This window comes from Neopelma chrysocephalum, unplaced genomic scaffold (assembly GCF_003984885.1).
Source record: "Neopelma chrysocephalum unplaced genomic scaffold, ASM398488v2 Primary Assembly neopelma1_138, whole genome shotgun sequence".
Classification (NCBI taxonomy): Eukaryota; Metazoa; Chordata; class Aves; order Passeriformes; family Pipridae; genus Neopelma; species Neopelma chrysocephalum.
In genome coordinates, this window is record NW_020897800.1 from 2,645,206 (window position 1) to 2,656,130 (window position 10,925).

The window sequence follows — 10,925 nt, forward strand, 5'->3', positions numbered from 1 at the left end:
GTAGTTTCATGAAGATGTATTTGATGTAACTCCATCTGCTTCCCTCTGACCTTTGTGAGGAGGAGATTAAACCCTTCTCTGTGGGTCCTCGTGGCATTTTTAAATCTTGCTGGAGGTTTCTTCTCCTTCTCCTTCTCCCATCTCCCTTCAAAACTGAAGTTTAATGAGCACTGAGCACTGTCCTCCCTTTCCTCTGGCAGTTCTGGCGTGTGCTTGCTGTTCCCCACAAAAACCTGATGATGGAACTGCCTGTTCCATGTTCTTCTCTGCATGCCCTTAACCCAGTATTTCACCTCCAAGCACTGACTTTTTTTTTTGCTTGTTGGTTTTTGGGTAACTTCAGTCCTGGAAGAAGAAGGCAGCTCACAACGTTTCAAAAGCCCCTCTGACCCATTCATCATCATCATTTTAGTGTGTGCATGCAGCAGGAGTCAAATAGCCTCAATTGTAGCTTCTATTGAACTCATCTTTTCTGCTCTGCAATTTCTTTATTGTGCCATAATAAAGCTGCCCCTGTCACTGCTGAGCTGGGGCTCATCTGTCTCCCTCTGCACGATGGGATCTGCTGCTGGGCTGGAGCTGGCAGAGAGAAAATGCCTGTGTGAGGTTGGGCTGTGTCAGTCCACCTCAGCAACTACAAAAAAATCTCCCAAAAAGTCGCTCTTCCCTGCTGCTGATGCTGCTGCAGGTCAGTCATGGGAGCTTAACCAGGAACAGGGAAATACTCCAGTCTTGGCTTCTCCTCCTTGAGAAACCCCATCCCCTGATGGCACATGTTGCTCCAGCTGCTCCTCCAGGACTCTGGGCGTGGAATTGAAGAGATTCAAGGCTTGGGATGATCCAAATCCTCCTGTTCAGGTGGCTGTGCTGGTGCACATCATCTTAGGCCTTGAGTCTGATCTTCTCTGCTTCCCTTTCTTAACTCTCCATGGAATTATCAGTGGTGGAAAATGCGCTGTGCTGGTGAGGAAAGTCAGGGCTCAACCCAAAGAAGCATTTGCTGGCTCGAGACAGGGACTGACCAGCCCTGGGAGACAGAGGAGTCCAGGGCTTCCACAGTTCCTTGGGGAACTCAAGTCTCTATCAAATGGAAAACCCAATATGATCTAATGGTTAAATTAGCTTATACAAAGTGACCATGAGTCTAACAGCTGCAATATAGCCACATGAAGGAAAAAGCCTGATTATGGATTATTTATGACAGATTATGCTACATCATTCTGATGCATTAATGAACTGAAGCTACCTATGCCAGTGATGTGGCACTAAAACACTGTCAGTTTTTTGTCTGAAAATGACAAGAGTGTTTCTTTCCTAGGACACAATACAAAAATATTTTGAAACAAAGTAACAAAAATATTTAGGAACAACTCAAGACCCATTAAAACCACACAGATTCATGTGAAGACAATAAATCAGTGAGAGTTGGTACCCACAGAATTAAGGTTGGCGGTGGGGAGGGTTGTTTTGGGGTTTCCTTGTTTGCTTGTTTTACACATTTAATGGTAAATTTCCTTGGGAAACTGTGGAGATACAACACGGCTCTGCAGCTCTGATTCCCTTTAGAATGAAGGTTTTATAGACTGGTGGAGATTTAAGGGCAGATGAATTTGCCCCAGAGTGAGTCAGAGCCAGAGCAGAGGCTCCAGTTCCAGAGATGGGAGGTCCCCTCCTTAGTCCTTGGACCAACCTGATCATGAGATCTGAAGTCGTTTCATTCTTCATTCCTCCCTTTCCTTAATCATTTCCTCCCCCAAAAGTCTCTTATTCATCTCTCACACTTCAAAGGGAGGTGGGTTCTGTGGGGTCAGTGGTTTTGGTGGGCTCTTTGTTTTTTCTGCCTTTCCTTTGGGGTGTGAATGGAATGAACACACAGAGGGGAAAACATCCTTTGATGGCAGCAATTACAAGGAAGAGAACACAAAAAAAGCAAGGAAAACTGGGATGCAAGTGAAGATAAACTGCAAATGATGAGTCCAATGTTTATTGTTGTCTGAGGGGATGGAGAGCTCAGGGCTGTGACTGGAGGGGGGTTCAGCTCTGAGATGTGGCCTTCCCGAAATCCTGTCGCTGCTCCAGGCCTCTGTTTCCCATGTCTAAAATGGCAAAATGCTTTTTGGAACCTTATTTAAGCGCCCTGGTCTCCCAGGATTGTCTCACTTGCGTGTGCAGCACCTGGGAGGGGGTGTGATCCATCTCTTTAGGCACCAACCACACATGTGTTTATGAGGTTAGATAGCAATTAAAGGAATGGCTTGTTTTCAACATTGGGAATAAAGGTGTGGAGCAGCATCTTCAGATGGGACTATGAGCACTCTCCCAAATTTTGCATCAGGATGGCAGATGCCATTCCTGACTTGAGCTCGTTTAAATTCACACACATTTTCTTTTGCATGAAAAAGAAGGCAAACAAACTGTTCCACAAAATGTTCCTTATTTATCTAACTCATCCTACTAACTTCTTTGAGCTATCTAAATATATATATATAATTAGATGGGCTTTTTTATGTAACTACCACAAGATACTTACTCCCCTAAACCACTTCCTTCAAAGCTGTTCTTATCTGTAAAATTATCTAATTTGGACGTGTTCTATTACCAATAGAAACTCGTTATGAACCTTAAAGGAGAAACCTGGCACGCACATAATAGGTTTATTTTTTTGTATTTCGGTAAAAAGAGAAATCTTTTATCCCCTGAAATATCTCACTTCTTCATGCATTTGACTGACTCCTTCTTACAGTGGGACTGTTATTTGCTGTGCTGCTGAAATGGAGCCACCTATGAAGGGAAACGTAGCAGTTGTTTCAATGATTCACAGCTCGACTTCACGTCAGTTTTGAGATCAGAGCCCCTCTTGGTGCAACTGAGAGGGAGAAAATCATTGATTTGATATTCCATGAGCTGAGCAGGGTGGGGGCTGCTTCCCCCAGATGTTTGGATTTGGAGGTGTTGGTTTATCCCACGGAACAAACAGCCTGTTGTTGGTGGAAATTGGGGCAGACTCATCCATGTGCATCAGCACAGGCTCTCCTACACCCTGCAGGGGCTCAGCTGGCAGAGCTGCTGCTGGGGAGAGGCTGTTTGGGGCTGGGCTGAGACCCCAAAAGTGTGTTTGGGGCTGGACTGAGACCCCAAAGTGTGTTTGGGGCTGAATCGAGCTGGACCTGCAATAGTACCATAGTTTTGAGCTTCTGTTTTGGACAATTAACTGGATTTTTAAGACCTTCTGATCTCCCCCCCTGTACCTTGCTGACCTCAGGGAGCACCTTGGCAGCAATTCCCAGGGGAGGAGCTCTCAGGGCTGGCTGGTGGGGACCAGTGCTCTGCCCTGGAGGAGGGGCCCTGTCTCTGAGGGCTTTCTGAAGCATCAGCATCTCTTCCCTGCCTTTCTGTGCCCCCGAGTTTAAGCAGGATCCCAAACCCTCCGTAACACTCGGATTTACAGTCTTACAATGACAACACTTCCATTCCCAGGAACAGGATTTTCTAGGTCACCAAATTCCCTTGCTTTGGCAGGGAACTGTGTCAGATCACCTCATTCATAAAGTGACCAAACTCTATTTTAAAACCACTGGGTGGCTTCCCTCCCCCCCCCTCCCCACGTAACACTTCCTGGCAGGAGGCAGTTTGGAAACCTTTGATTTCCAAAGCAAGCCAGGTTTATTTGCAGACAGTTCTGCTGCAGCTGCCTCCTCTGGATTCCCTGCTTTCAGGCCACCCTCACCTGCTGTTTGTTGGCTGACAGGGTGCTTTAACTTCTGTGATCCTGCTCTGCCATGGGGATTTGGGGGTGGAGGCCTTGGATTAGCTTTCCCAGGTCTTAAGTTCCCTTCTAAGTGCACGACAGCAAGGCTGAGGCTCCAATAAGTGTGTGAAGGGCAGAGATGGACCTGAACTATCCAAAACATGTCTCAAAGAGAGTGGGGTGGTTGCATGAGGCAGGAGAGGGAGGAGGATGCAGGATCCACCTGGATGGTGCCTGCAAAGGTGGAAGGAGAAGGTGTGCCTGGCCCAGGTGTGCTCAGCACTGAGGTAAGAGTAGGATCTGTCCATCTCCCACTCCTGGAGTTCTCCCAGAGCCTGCTCTGGGTCTGGGAGCAATCCCAGCCCTCCCAGCCTGTGTGTTACTGCCCCTCCCACTTCACCTCCAGCACTGAGCTGCAGCCCAGGCAGGTGTGAATCTGGACCTCGAGGGCCACAACCATAAATTAAAAGCAAATTCAGCCCAGACACAGGGAAATGCTCTTTTATTCCCAGAATAATAAATGCTTGGAATGGCCTGCTGGGCAGGGGCACTGGAGCAAAGGCCTGGGGATCAGTCACACAGCAAGTGACTTGTAGCTGTTGTCCTGAGGGAAATGATGTGTAAAAGGGATGAGCTCAAACACCCCATGCCTGTTACCTGTGTATCTCATGAGTAATTTGTCTCTGAAGCAGAGGCGTTTTATTTTTCTCCTCTGAAGCTGATTCTTTTCCGCCAGCTTTATTTCTTCTCAGCAGGAGGGGAAGATGAATTCCTGTCAAATAATAGTTCATTGCTCTTAATGCAAGAGTCCAATTAATTGATGGTTTAAAAGCTTCGCTTTTCTCGCCGTTAAAAACAAATAAACAGGGAAACAAAACCGAAGCGTCGCAGGGGAGGTTGGAGCAGCACAGGGACACCTCAGCTCTGGCTGGTGCAGCATTTCCCAGCCTCACACCCTGGGATGGCTCTGGTTGTCCCACTCCTGCCAGTCTCCCAGTGCTGGATGATGTTTTTTCCCAGCCTGCGTTGCTGTTCAGGGCACAAGGAGCAGATTAACATTGGATATGAAGATTTTAGCAGCTGAGGGCAAAAGTGTCTCACCACGTGTCCTTCTCAGGGAGTGCAGAGGGAGAGAACATACAGGGAAAGGTGGAACCCCGGAGAGTTCTAAAGCAAATTAAGGATTTGGGGTGTGGGGGAGAAAGCACAGCTTTCCCAAACCCAAATATCCCAACTGGGAGTGTTTACTTTGGCCTTAGGAAAACTGGTCAGTTTTGGAAGCGACAGTTCCAGTGCCCCACTGCTCCCTGCCCTCCCTCCTCAGACCCCTGCATCCCATCTTCCTGTGCTCCCCCCATCCCAGTTTCTGCTCTCCCTCTGTCCTCAGTCTCCTGCCATTCTGCCCTCCTTCCCAGCTCCCTTCCCCTGCTCCTTGCTTCCCTCCACCCTCTGTTTGCTGTATCCCTCCATCCTGCCCTGTCCTCCTTCCATCCTTAATTCCCTGTTCCCCCTGTATCCCTCCTTCCTGCCCGGTGCTCTTTCCCTGCTCAGTCCTCTGTCAGCCCCGTATCCCTTCCTCCCTGCATTCCTCCATCCTGCCCTGTCCTCCTTCCATCCTTAGCTCCCTGTCCCCCCCCGCATCCACCTCTCCCTGTATCCCTCTCTCCTGCCCTGTCCTCTTTCCATGCTCAGTCCCCTGGCCTCCCTGTGACCCTCCATCCTGTCCTGTCCTCCTTCCCTCCCCAGTCCTCTGTCCCCCCTGCATCCCTCCCTCCCTCCTTCCTACCCTGTGCTCTTTCCACGCTCAGTCCTCTGCCCTCCCTGTATCCCTCCATCCTGCCCTGTCCTCCTTCCATCCTTAGTTCCCTGTCCTTCCCTGCATCCCTCCATCCTGCCCTCTCCCCCTTCCCTCCCCAGCCCTCTTCTCTCCCTGTACCCCCTCTCCATCTCTTCCCTCCCCACATCCCCCCATCCTGCCCTCTCCCCCCTTCCTCCCCAGTCCCCCTCTCTCCCCGTACCCCCTCTCCATCCCTCCCTCGCCGCCCCGCCCGTTTTTGGGGGGGTCCCCGCCGTGCCCGGGCCGCCGCCCCCCGCCCCCTGCAGTTCCCCCTCCCGCCGCCGGGGACCCGCGGCCGCCGCTGCCGGAGCGGGGCCGGAGCAGCCGCGGGCAGAGCCCAGCCCAGGTACGAGCGGGCAGGGATGGAGGGAGGCAGGGATGGACGGAGGGAGGCAGGGATGGAGGGTCTGGCGGGCGGCGGGCAGCGCTCCCCCGGGGTGGCGGGGGCCGGGGGTCCTCCCGCGGGATGCTCGCCCCAGCCCCCGGGAGCCGCCGCTGCGGAGCCGCGGGGCCGGGAGCGCTCGGAGCGCGGAGCCGCAGCCGCTCGCTGCCCCCCCGACCACGATCACCCCCTCCCCGGCCACATTCAGCCCCGTCCCGGTCACATCCATCCCCTCCGGACCCACGGCGAGTGCCCCCCGGCCGCCCCCTGCACTCGCTGAAGGACTTTGGGACCAGCCCTTTGCGGTGTTTTTAGCGCACCAAGAGTTGAAAAATGCCACGCTCCGGCTTTTCGGCGGAGCTGAAGTTGGCGGGGCGCGGGGAGGGGGTGGCTACAACTCCTGTGGATCAGCCGGGAGCGATCCCCGGGATGCGGTGGGCAGCCGGCAGGGATGCTCCCCGCGGACCCGGGGGCTGCCGTGCTCGCAGCCCTGCGTGCCAGGCAGCGAGGAAAACGCTGTCTTAACTCATATTTTTCTCGGGCTCCGGATCGCAAAGAAAAGGGCTCATTGTTCTGGAACGCGTGTCGGTGGAGTTGTGCTCGGGAATGATTTGCCTTTAGAATGTACGAGGTGCTCGCTGTGTGCGCAGACGTGCGGGGTTGGCGCTGCCCTGACTCCTGTAACGAACGAGCAGCGCTGAGCCCGGGCACTGGGGGGAAAACTCCACGCAGAAACCTCTTCCTAGGCCCAACTTTATTCCGTGTGATTTACGCCCGAACTCTGGCACAGCCGCGGCTCGGGCCGGGGCTCTGCGTAGGTGAGGGATGCTGCGAGCGCCGCTCGGCTCGTCGCCCATCGGGCTGGATTCTTTCCTTTCGCAGGGTCGAGACCTCAAGGTTGTGACCCTGGGGGGAGTTAATTGAACAAATCGGGGGTTTGCTTCGCCTCCCGCTCCCCCTTTGCGGGGAGGTGCTGCTGGCTGGAGGCTCCAGCGCTGTCCCTGCCTCCCTGGGGACCTCCCGCTGGCGGGGGATGCTGAGGGACAGCTCAGCCGCCGCATCCCGGCCGTTCTGACGGAGCGCTGGTGGGCTCCAGCAGCCCCACTACCACCGGGGGAGATCCCCCCCGGCAGGAACCAGCCCTTTGTCTCAGCCTTTTCTCCGGGAAGCCGCTCGGCAGCCACATCCCGGCTGGATGTGACCGCTGCATCGAGCGCAGAGCAGAGCCTCCCCTGCTTCCCTGGGCTGGCAGCCGGGAGTCTACGGCGTTCGGAGAGCGAGGAGCATCCCTCTGGAGTCTCTGGCTCTCCCGTGGAGCCGACAGCACCCAGCAACCAGCTCCTGGGTGCTCAGACGTGTGTGCTCACAGGTAGGAGGTGGATGTGACTGTGCCGGGTGCTTTCCTGCCATGGTTTGCTTTAGTCTTCTTTCACACAGGGGTAGGAGCCATCTGCAGTGAGGCTCCCACCGTGCCAAGGCATTTTAAACGTGTCTTGATGCAAGTCTGCTTTAGTATTTATGTATATTAAGCTGTGTATTTGAAGGGAACCATCTGGGTAGAGAAATAGATGGCGAGTGGCAGAACCTTTCCCTCTCGGTTTCCATTTCGGGGCTGGGCCTGATCAGCGAAGGCAGAAGTTGGGAAAGTTGCTGCGTGGCTCGTTCTGGTTTGCAGGTGGTGCTTTCCCCACACCTGATGTGAATTTCTACCCTGGGATGAGACAGCTGGAGCTGGGATGGGGGAACAGGGAGCTGACAGGCCGTGCTGAGCAGAGAGTGTGTCAGCACGGGGAAGGAGAATGCTCTTTTCTTTTCCTTTAAATGGCCATTTCTCTTAACCCTTTGTGGTCTGGCGCCTGTGGGGATGGTGCCTCTGCCCTTGGGGGTGGGAAGAGGGGGCCTGAGGAAGGTGAACCCCCAAAATGAAGGGCTGTGAGTGAGGACAGACCAGAGTTGGGGTAAAGACATGAACATCTCCCTAAAAAGAATCACCTGTGTGCAAGGCTGGTTATAAATGGGGGGGTTGGAGCAGCTGCCTGCAGTTCTGAGAGGGAGAGGCACAGAGACAGAGCTGCTGCTGCTGCAAGTTTCTTGCTGGAGGTTTCTTTTGCAATCTGTGCAAGGAAAATAAGCCAAGGAGTCATGTGGGCTGGCAAAGGCCTGGACACCTCGATGCCAAGGAGCACTCAGCAATCCGGGGGAGAACAGAGGATGATTTGAGGGACCTGCTCTTCAGGGAGCTCATCAAAGGAGCAGCAAGGCAGGTATGGGCAGTGCTGCCTCCAGACTGTCTGTTCTGAGACCTTAAATGTGCCAGGGAATTGCATCTCCTGTGTGTTGTGTGTGCTCACGCTGATGTCTTTGCTTGATGGAAAAGCAGAAAGTGAACTTAAAACTCAGCCAGGAGCTGGGAAAACGCTCGGCTAAATCCTGGCTGATTGAAGGAGTTCTAGGGGGAGAGAATGTGACTGTGATGGAGGATCTTTGTGTTCTGCCACGGGAGCTGCTTTGGCCATGTGGGTTTAGGCTCTTCTTTCTCTTGGGAAGAGCTGCTGGTTTTCCATGTGAAATAGGGACAGAGGAGACCAAGAGAGGCCTTGGGCTGCTTTGTTTGGAGGAGAAGCTGTGTGTTTTTACTGGGTGATGCTTGAGCCTGCACAGGTTGGTGGATGGAAGGATGAGCTTTGGTGTCAGAAGGGGGGGAGGAGGAGGGAGGGGTGACACAAGGGATGAAGGAGCTGATACATGCTTAAAATCAGACGTGGCTGGGCCATATTGGTGGAGAAGAACTCCCTCCTCCAAGAAACTTCATCTTCTTTAAGGTACTTTGAGCTTTATTCTGGTTTTTGTCAGCATTAAGTACGTGCAGGCAGTCGATGTCTTGCCCTTTTTAAAGGCCTGATGATGTGCCTGAGGTGTGGGTATTGATTCTCCCTGTCTTTTAGGGGAGATCTTCATGGGCAGCACTTGTTAGGGTCAGGTTTGAATTGGTTTGTTTGGTTGTTTGGTTTTTTTTTGTGCTTCCAGGCAGGCACAAGGAAAGACAAATGTTTTGCAAATCTTCTCAGCAATGTTTTCTGGGCAAGAGGTTTCTAAGGCAGCACATAAAGGCTGAGGAATCAGTTAAAACAAGGAACCTCTTGCTGTGTGTGAACAGGAGGAATGCTGGAATGGGGGTTGAGCAAGATGAGAACAGCTTGGAGGGGGTTGCTGAGACCTGAGGGGATGGCACAGAGAAATCAGTGGGGTATGAGGAGCTCCAGGAGGAAAGCTTTGTACAGGAGTGGAAAAGTTGGCTTAGAAAGGAGATCCTGGGAATGCTGCAGAGCTGTGCCCGTGCTCAGGAGACTGGGAACTCCAGTTTGTCTGGCTGTACCCTCAGGGGAGCTACTGACCTTGCCATGGCTTCTCTGACAAGAAAAATGGGGGACTTGGAGAGAGAAAAGGAGTTGTACAACCTGTGAGGAGGTAATGGAGCAGTTTTAAAGGTCCCCATGATAACTTTTCATCTGCTCTGTGGGACGTGGCTTGGAAGGACAGTTAACATCACTGTGATTTTTATTGTTTGTCCTGGTGCCTGTGGAAGGCTTGGTATGATACAGGGGGTGTGGGAGTTACTGGTGGTGAAGGTGGGAGGAAAATGTAGTGAGGGCCAGATCATAGAATCACAAAATGGTTTGGGTTGGAAGGGGATGAGTTTTAAGGTCCCTTCCAACCCCTGCCGTGGGCAGGGACACCTTCCATGGATAGAACATTTCCATACAGGTCACAGGGAGTGGCTGATGGGCAGGACAGAGCTGGCAACCCCCACCTGCAGGGAATTAGCACTGATTGAATTGTTCCAAGAGGAAGAAACGGACAAAGGTGTTGGGAATCAGGAGGTCTGGGGACAGTTGGTTTGAGGTAAATCAGGTGTAAATGAGCAGCAGGTGTTAAGGTGAAGGGGAGGACTCTTCCTCCTTGTTGGGTATTTAGCAAAGCAGGAACCCCAGTGGGCAGAGGGACCTGATGGATACAGCAGGAATTTTGCCACGAGCTGCCTTTCCAGAAATCAGACCCGAGGAAGAGCTGGGATGTCAGGCAGATGAGTTTTGCTTCTGGGTGCCTACTGGGAGGGCCTAATTACCACTCAAATACTTGGATGGGTCTAAGCTTGAGGGTCAAATCACCTCAGCTTATGTGCAGAGGATGGGTGCCCAGTAGGGAAGCCTTTCCTTCCTAATGCTGCTTGGAAGGCTGAGAAAACAGGAGCTCAACATGTTCCAACGGACCTAATTTATTTGGATTTTTCATTAAATCCACCCAAAAGGGACTATTTTGGGAAATAAATAGCAGAACGTGGGCAATAAATAGCTGTGGGATAAGGGGCAGAGTTCAGTGCTGGCTTTCCTAGTTAAGCTGCAGAAAATAGAAGTGTAATGGCCGAGTGCTGATCGGAGGGGAGAGAGGTGATTATGTGAAGGTTCCTCACACTGAGGCTGGGCTTATTTATTATCTTTAATGATTTGGAGGCTGAAATGGATCAGAGCTGAGTTAGGGAGAGCCAATGTGCCAACAGAAAGGGTTTGCTTTTGCAAGAATTAGAAGAGAAGGGTGCTGGCTCTGAGTGTGCCAGTGGTTGGGGAGCAGCAGTTGGGGTAACTCGGGCTCCAGAATTATAAGAAGAAAACCCCGAGTGAATCCTTCCCTGATAATGGAACCTGGGGGGATTCTGTGGGATTCTACCTGAAGAACACATAGGGACAGGAGGAGATGGTGTGGTTTGTGTGTGCAGGTGAGGAGGTTCTCAGGGCTGTGTGGATGAGCCACAGGAGATGCTGTGAGGTGGCAAACAGTGCCCTCCACCTCGGGGGCTCTGTGGGGAGAGGTGTCTGCAGGGACAAGCTGCTCTTCCCAAAGCCTCTTAGGTCAGGGATCTGGTTGCTGCTGGGGCAGGGGATCTGGTTGCTGCTGGGGCA

At 52.5% G+C, this 10,925-nt stretch overlaps 1 protein-coding gene across 1 annotated transcript in view; it reads left to right on the forward strand.

The window, feature by feature from the left end:
* Positions 1-7,439: 7,439 nt before the first annotated feature.
* Positions 7,440-10,925, forward strand: part of GRIK4 (glutamate ionotropic receptor kainate type subunit 4) — a 179,556-nt gene continuing 176,070 nt past the window's right edge. Inside the window, exon 1 of the mRNA XM_027699240.1 lies at positions 7,440-8,231. The gene's annotated coding sequence lies outside the window, so the exon portion shown is untranslated. The remainder of the gene's footprint in view (positions 8,232-10,925) is intronic.